An 8,749-nucleotide genomic window follows, 5' to 3' on the forward strand; every position below is an offset into this window, starting at 1 on the left:
CGTGTCTGGTTCAGAATCAGTTTATTTGCCAAATGTACAAGCACACAAGAATTTCACCTGGTGATGCAACACAATAAAATTTGGTACAACTGGACAGCAGCAGCAATAAAATGAAAAACGGAAAATTGAGTTAACGGTATAAGTATAACACTGACTTGTGTATAAGATTATTAAGGATGTTTACGGCTTTCAGAAAATAGTTAAGGTGTCTGGTGGTCCTGGAGCTGAATGAGCGGAACCTGTGAACAGTGTGGTGCCGACTGAAGAGGAAGTGGGCGAGATGGTGTGAGTCCGACTCAACGTTTTTGGCTGGCTTCCCGGCTCTCGCGTCGTGCTGGACCCCCGCAGGCACATGCTCCTAGCCTGCCAGCCTCCTAGCTGATCACACGGTACGTTTCAGCCTGTGTTTTATTGCAGCATCGGGTGATGGTACCATACAGTGATAAATGAGATGAGGACGCTTATAATAGTGGCTCTGTAGGTAGCGCATCTGGCGCTATTCTCACGCTCACGCAAAAAAAAAATAATTAAAAATCGTACGGCAAATCTGTTTTCTATTATAAAACCTAAAATTGGATAACAAATATGGATCAAAAGCGTTGGGGTAGTATGAAAACCCTACAGATTATGTACAAAGTAATAAAACTGTTACACGTACGTAAAGGCCTATGTATGCGCGGATTTGTCTCGAATGGAAAATCTCACGCCAGCCGTTTTTCGCGGCAGCCCGAGGAAAAATATTCTCTGATGAGTTACTTTGATGGTGGCGGTGTTGTGAGTCTCCCATCCCAAGTCTCAGCTGATTGTTTTCCCCAAGAGCTTGACAGACTTTACAACTTATAACCTGGGGCTGATAAGTCGTGGAGGATGTGGATGCTTCCTCACTAAAATAGGAGGAAACGTGCTGCTGAGAGTTTTGTTAATTTGGTCTTAGTAGTGTTACTGGTTATTTAAAAATTAGCAAAATATGTAGTTTAGTTCTGTCTCTTCTAGTTTCGTGTCTGGCACTGTTTACACATTTATGCCTGAAGGCTTTTTATTTAATGAATGCCTTCAACGGCAACATAACATGCCCTCACAGGTATAAAATCTGTTTGCACGTATTTCGCTGGTAACTCTCCGGCGGGTATTCCTAAGGGCACACGCGTCATTCTCCGAAATCTCCAGCTGGCAGAAAGTGCTTATTGCTGTGCACTATCGTTTTTAAGCTAAACTGACGCTCTATGCATGGAATGCTTTTTTCAAAAGGGAGTTGCCGAAACAACTAAACAACAATGCACTAAACAAAGATGAATCAAATTACATTCCCCCCAGCTATAACGTCCTATCTTCTCTATATAATATACCAAAGTAGGCGATAACATCGCGGGATGTTTATATGACTTTCAGTTGAATGTCATATATATGCAAGTTAGCATCCTGTAAATTGTTTCATTGTAAATATTGAAAAGCCTGGCATTTATATTTTTAATGGCATTTGCTCCGCCACTTTCCAATGAATTAAAAACGAGGTTTATATATGATGAACGCAAATACTAAAAGGGTCATGCAAAGGCGCGGCTTCTCAGAAGGAGGATTGTTCCAGTGGTGTTGATGGTGAGCTGAGTAACTTCCTCGAATATATCTTGAAGAAAAAAAAACACTGGCTTTCGAAACTTCCTTAAATGCTCAATTCAGTTTCCCTATGTTTCCCCTTGAAATGCGCGTTCACGATCAAATTTGAAATCAATACGCTAGATGGCAGACTTCCGAGAATTTCAATCCGGGTTTTGAAGCCTTTCTATATACATAAATATTCCGTTCACCATGCACGTTTTAAACGTCAAGTAACCACGATTGTATTTCTTTCCTGTTTATATGGCATTGTGTATTATACCAGATTTACAATAAATTAAAAAAGACATACGTTAATAAACAGCTGTCATGAAATGCTCGTATCGTCTTGGTCTCGCCAGCACATGAAATGTCTAAAGAATTTGCTTCTATAACACGATTGCTATGAATCAACACATAAATAATGACTCGTATAAATAGATTTACACTGCTCATAATCCAAACTATCATATTGATCTACATACAGAAGTTCGTGATACTGGATTAAAAATTTTTTTTTCTATTATTATTGATTATTATTAAGTATTGATTGGTTACACTTAGCTGTCTATGCATCTATGTTATACTGACAGTGAAATACTCTCCAATGTACCACTCTCACTGCTAATATACAGGGGAAACCAATCTGCCCAGTGGCCAGGCAAAATGGTTCCCCCTGCTATAAGGAATAAGCAGTAATTCCCAGGCACTGTATTGAACACACTGATCTGTCTATAGGTCCATGTGATACTGGCAGTGAAATACTCTCCAATGTACCACTCTCACTGCTAATATACAGGGGAAACCAATCTGCCCAGTGGCCAGGCAAAATGGTTCCCCCTGCTATAAGGAATAAGCAGTAATTCCCAGGCACTATATTGAGCACACTGATCTGTCTATAGGTCCATGTGATACTGGCAGTGAAATACTCTCCAATGTACCACTCTCACTGCTAATATACAGGGGAAACCAATCTGCCCAGTGGCCAGGCAAAATGGTTCCCCCTGCTATAAGGAATAAGCAGTAATTCCCAGGCACTATATTGAGCAGACTGATCTGTCTATAGGTCCATGTGATACTGGCAGTGAAATACTCTCCAATATACCACTGTCACTGCTAATATACAGGGGAAACCAATCTGCCCAGTGGCCAGGCAAAATGGTTCCCCCTGCTATAAGGAATAAGCAGTAATTCCCAGGCACTATATTGAGCACACTGATCTGTCTATAGGTCCATGTGATACTGGCAGTGAAATACTCTCCAATATACCACTGTCACTGCTAATATACAGGGGAAACCAATCTGCCCAGTGGCCAGGCAAAATGGTTCCCCCTGCTATAAGGAATAAGCAGTAATTCCCAGGCACTATATTGAGCACACTGATCTGTCTATAGGTCCATGTGATACTAACAGTTATATCGGCACTAATTTATATACAACTGTAACACATAAACATTGATCCTAATGCGCCAGTTACAGTGTACTATTTACATATATATTTTACATTATTCTAAAATCAGGAACCCTGCATACACCATTGCCAGATATGTGCAATTTAATTTTGATAATGTATTTAACCAAGTGACATAAATGTTTATTTACATTTTTGATAGAATGGTAACATTGTAATGCACGTTTTTTTCACTGCGCTTTAACTGCGCTTCTTAGAACGTGATTCACCGACGCACTAATACATGCTGCAAATAGGCCCAAGATATCGAAAAGGTGCACAGCATTAGGCTTGTGTTTTTGTGTTTTATCTTGTCCCACTGACAAAAATTAACTGCACAGTTTTTAATCATCACAGACAAGTGTAAAAGTTGGACTAAATATTGTTCATTACCACCCACCAATAAAAAGCAATTACTAAGTACTACACACAGGCTAAAATGAATCAATAATAGCATTTATGAATCATGTACAGTAATGCTACAGCTTACAAAACCATAGTTTAAACACTTCATCGTGACCTTCTGACATAAGGAAAAATGTCTTGCAAGGTGCTTAAATTAATCTGTGTTTTGATGTTATTAATAATATCAGTTTGGGTTATTCATTGTATTACTGTTAATATTATTTTTAGTCTTTTACATAGAGTAGCAACAAAAGTATGTTATTAATCCTGAACTTAGAGCTTCATTCAATACTTTGCGTGCAATGTATAACAACCTATGGCACTTTACTGAATTAATTCAGGAATAATTCACTATTTTTATTTCTAATATGTTTTCTCTTAATAACATAATAGATGTTCTTTTTCTAACTACAGATTAAACAATGCTCAGAATGTCAATCAAAGAAGACTGTCAAATCCATAGAAGAGCACCCACCCATCATTGTAAGTCTTCATTATTTGATATTTGATTAGTATGTTGTATGACTTTTAAATTGAACAACTGATATATTTTTTGATATATGACATTTTGTCTGACAGGTAACTGAACCATGGGAGTTAATTGGCATGGATCTTGTGGGCAAATTGGCCATGACGGACAGGGGAAACCAGTACATATGTGTGCTGATAGATTATTTCACGAAGTGGGTGGAAACATTTCCACTGCCATCGAAAAATGCTGAAGATGTCACTATGTGCATAGTGAACTTTTGCTACAGATTTGGTGCACCGAAAAGGATTCTGACAGATCAGGGAAGGGAATTTGTACACAAGGTTAGATATATATATATATATATTAGTGCTGTCAAACGATTAAAATTTTTAATCAGATTAATCACAGGGTTGCTGTGGATTAATTTAGATTAATCACGATTAAATATCATTCATTTTTAATCTATATTAATCACAATTCATTTTACATGAGCAAACGGACTCAAGAAAAAAGGGAATATATATGCACTTAACATGTTTATTGAACATCTTGAACACGAGTCGGATGCATTCCATCTGCCACAGAAGTGCAATACCATGAACCCATATCAAAAAGCAAGATTTTTTCTGAGCCGGACAACTTGTCATATTTAAGGTACCTCAGTTTATCTTCGTTCACTTACAATTAGCCCGAACTACCGTAAATCCGACAAATAATCCGACTAATCATGAAATCCAATTCTAGCCCAGTTAATTGCCATTATTAGCAATATCAGTTAACACATTACGCGCGGTGCTTTACGTATAAAACTCCGTAGCAACACGTCCACAGATAAGTTGGACGGTATAATTTGTGCGACTGATTTAATGAGCCATAAATGAGAAGTAGTGCTTAAACAGTATAAAACTACAACTTTCCCTTCTGTTGATAAAAGGCGCAGCCATCTTGGATTCTGAACTCGGGATCCTCTGTGCTGCTCCGAGATATTTCTCGGATCTCCGAGAAACGGGAGCGCATATGTTGTCACTTCCGGCTTCAAAACTCCAGAATACAACTCGGAATACGAGTTCCCAGGGCAAATGGAATGCACTAAAACTGGCCGAAATGGGTTGACAGAGACATTTCAGGGATTTAGAGTCATTCTGCACTGCAGATGGGTTAATTGCGTAAAAAATTTTAATCAGATTAATCATGATGATGGATTAATCCGCGTTAACCCGTTAATTTCGACAGCCCTAATATATATATATATGTGTTGTTTAGTTTGTCATTTCCTAAGTATAATACATTATATACATTTGCTATTTATTATTTTTTCCAAACCTTTTTTTAAATTTGCAATTTTGAACTGGGTGTGGTCAATAGTGTATAGAACAATAGTAACATTTACATTTTATACAGACACACTCCAACAAATTGTAAAAGCAATGAACACGAAGAAAAGTGAAGTGATCTCTAAATTTTTTCCATGGCTATATATACTTGTTCTTAACAAGTTATTTAAGATTATACTTTTTGCCTGGCCACTGGGCAGATTGGTTTCCCCTGTATATTAGCAGTGACAGTGGTATATTGGAGAGTATTTCACTGCCAGTATCACATGGACCTATAGACAGATCAGTCTGCTCAATATAGTGCCTGGGAATTACTGCTTATTCCTTATAGCAGGGGGAACCATTTTGCCTGGCCACTGGGCAGATTGGTTTCCCCTGTATATTAGCAGTGAGAGTGGTACATTGGAGAGTATTTCACTGCCAGTATCACATTGACCTATAGACAGATCAGTGTGCTCAATATAGTGCCTGGGAATTACTGCTTATTCCTTATAGCAGGGGGAACCATTTTGCCTGGCCACTGGGCAGATTGGTTTCCCCTGTATATTAGCAGTGACAGTGGTATATTGGAGAGTATTTCACTGCCAGTATCACATGGACCTATAGACAGATCAGTGTGCTCAATATAGTGCCTGGGAATTACTGCTTATTCCTTATAGCAGGGGGAACCATTTTGCCTGGCCACTGGGCAGATTGGTTTCCCCTGTATATTAGCAGTGAGAGTGGTACATTGGAGAGTATTTCACTGCCAGTATCACATGGACCTATAGACAGATCAGTGTGTTCAATACAGTGCCTGGGAATTACTGCTTATTCCTTATAGCAGGGGGAACCATTTTGCCTGGCCACTGGGCAGATTGGTTTCCCCTGTATATTAGCAGTGAGAGTGGTACATTGGAGAGTATTTCACTGTCAGTATAACATAGATGCATAGACAGCTAAGTGTAACCAATCAATACTTAATAATAATCAATAATAATAGAAAAAAATTTTTTTAATCCAGTATCACGAACTTCTGTATGTAGATCAATATGATAGTTTGGATTATGAGCAGTGTAAATCTATTTATACGAGTCATTATTTATGTGTTGATTCATAGCAATCGTGTTATAGAAGCAAATTCTTTAGACATTTCATGTGCTGGCGAGACCAAGACGATACGAGCATTTCATGACAGCTGTTTATTAACGTATGTCTTTTTTAATTTATTGTAAATCTGGTATAATACACAATGCCATATAAACAGGAAAGAAATACAATCGTGGTTACTTGACGTTTAAAACGTGCATGGTGAACGGAATATTTATGTATATAGAAAGGCTTCAAAACCCGGATTGAAATTCTCGGAAGTCTGCCATCTAGCGTATTGATTTCAAATTACTGCTCTAAAAATCCCAATCACCAGCAAACACAATTTAAGTTTCTTCACAGGTTGTACCCCACTCCCCGGAAATGCCATCTCATGGGCTTAGAGCCTGACCCCATATGTCATTTTTGTCCCCTTCAGGTCCCTAAATGTCTTCGATGTCCTCCACGGAAAGAGCTGCCAGACACACGACCCTCCACTTCTCCCATCCGTCCATCGTGTAGCCAGCTGCGCATGTTCCTGCAGAACAGTCAGGTTCCCCTGAACCTGGGCTTCTCGTCGAGAAGATGGTGTCAATTGCGTTGAGAGACCAGTTGATCAAATCCATAACTTCCTTAGTTTTGAAGAGCAGGGCTGAGAGAGTCTCTCAAGTATAGACAGTAAGACAGTAGACTAGACGAGACGAGAGAAGCAAAGCAGGGAAGATAAGGGGAGGGAGAGGGAGAGAAGTGCGTCCGCCTCCGATGAGAGCTCAGTGAAGGATGGTTGCAACCTCGTTGTCACTCTGGGTGAGATCCTCACACGGGATCTTCTCACCCACCTAGGTTGAGTTGAAGGGGTTTACCAATTTGCTGTTATGGAAGCGTAGTAGACTCTGTAAATTTTTTGTAAATGGTCCCTTTTGTTTTTTACACCTCTTTCCACGTCCTGACCGGCCTCCCGCTGTATTTCTACGGCGTCCTGAGCCTTGCTGACCCCTGCTGGTTGCCACCGGGGTGGGAGTAGACGCAGTGGCGGCAGACATGGTCATGGAGCTGGCTGCCGGCGGCCCAGTGCGGCATTTCCTCTGACGGCCTCCACTACTGGTACTGGTTCGTCCTTTGGGATTAAAAAGACAGGGGACAGCACATTTAATTAAACTGAATCCTTATGTCACTCTACAACAAAACTACATCACAGATATCACACTTGGCAGTCAGTATTGCACATTGAGAAAAATTCTGCCATCTTATTGGATACAGGAAATATAGGCTTGGGAGACTTATGCGCTGGTCTTGAATTGGGCCGCCTGCGTTTCAACAGGGGAACTTGACCTATAAAAACATGACAGTTGGTGCACAGATTCCCTGATATGCAGAACAACAGCGAAAAACAACGCTGGAAAGGTTCATGTGCACCAAATATAGCAGCCTGCTCAATCCAAATGCTGACATCAGGAACTGACTATTAAGTAAAATCATTTATATATCTTTCAATTTCCATAAATTGCATTATTAGTATTAGGGATTGCATCTTCACTCTCAAGTTATCGAAACTAGGATTTCTGCTTTTTCTTTTTTTTTTTTTGTGATCAAATTTTAATTGGAGATTTTATAACAAAGAACAAGACGGAACAGAACAAAACACACTCGACCCCCCCCCCCCCCCCAATACACTCTGAGACAGCACCTCAAAGGAAAAGAGACAAAGGACCAACAGTGGTCACCGGCAGCACCCAGCCCCAAAGAGTGCAGCTAAAAACTGAGGAGAAAAGAAATAACATACTTAAATCAGTAAGAAATGTCAAAATTAGGAAAGTAAAAATCAAAACAAAAAACAAGGGATACGGCCTCAGGACGTGACCCACAGCCAGTCCTTTACCAGTTGCACGTCATGGAGCCAGCTCTGGATCGTAGAACCAGACGAGTTGTTAATCCAGGCTGCAGAGAGTTCCAGCAGAAGCAGATCAAGGAAGGTGGACTTCCAAACAGTGGGAATGGCACGATCAGGAGACTTCCAGACAGTGGGAATGGCACGATCAGGAGACTTCCAGACAGTGGGAATGGCACGATCAGGAGACTTCCAGACAGTGGGAATGGCACGATCAGGAGACTTCCAGACAGTGGGAATGGCACGATCAGGAGACTTCCAAACAGTGGGAATGGCACGATCAGGAGACTTCCAGACAGTGGGAATGGCACGATCAGGAGACTTCCAGACAGTGGGAATGGCACGATCAGGAGACTTCCAGACAGTGGGAATGGCACGATCAGGAGACTTCCAGACAGTGGGAATGGCACGATCAGGAGACTTCCAACGAGAGGCTAATAACAACTTAGCCGCTAAGGAGGCGGATATCAGGAGCCTCCGCTGGAAGCGAGAGAGAGAAGAGAAGAGAAGTCCAGGAGAAGAAGGACCACGGGAGACAG

At 40.6% G+C, this 8,749-nt stretch overlaps 1 long non-coding RNA gene across 1 annotated transcript; it reads left to right on the forward strand.

Annotated features, from left to right (window-relative positions):
* Window positions 1-39: 39 nt before the first annotated feature.
* On the forward strand, window positions 40-7,852 carry LOC140586876 (uncharacterized). Its single transcript, XR_011988675.1, has 3 exons — window positions 40-389; window positions 3,863-3,931; window positions 6,762-7,852. It is a non-coding gene; the product is annotated as an uncharacterized lncRNA (long non-coding RNA).
* The last annotated feature ends 897 nt before the right edge of the window (window positions 7,853-8,749 follow it).

Source organism: Paramormyrops kingsleyae, unplaced genomic scaffold, assembly GCF_048594095.1.
Source record: "Paramormyrops kingsleyae isolate MSU_618 unplaced genomic scaffold, PKINGS_0.4 ups75, whole genome shotgun sequence".
NCBI lineage: Eukaryota > Metazoa > Chordata > Actinopteri > Osteoglossiformes > Mormyridae > Paramormyrops > Paramormyrops kingsleyae.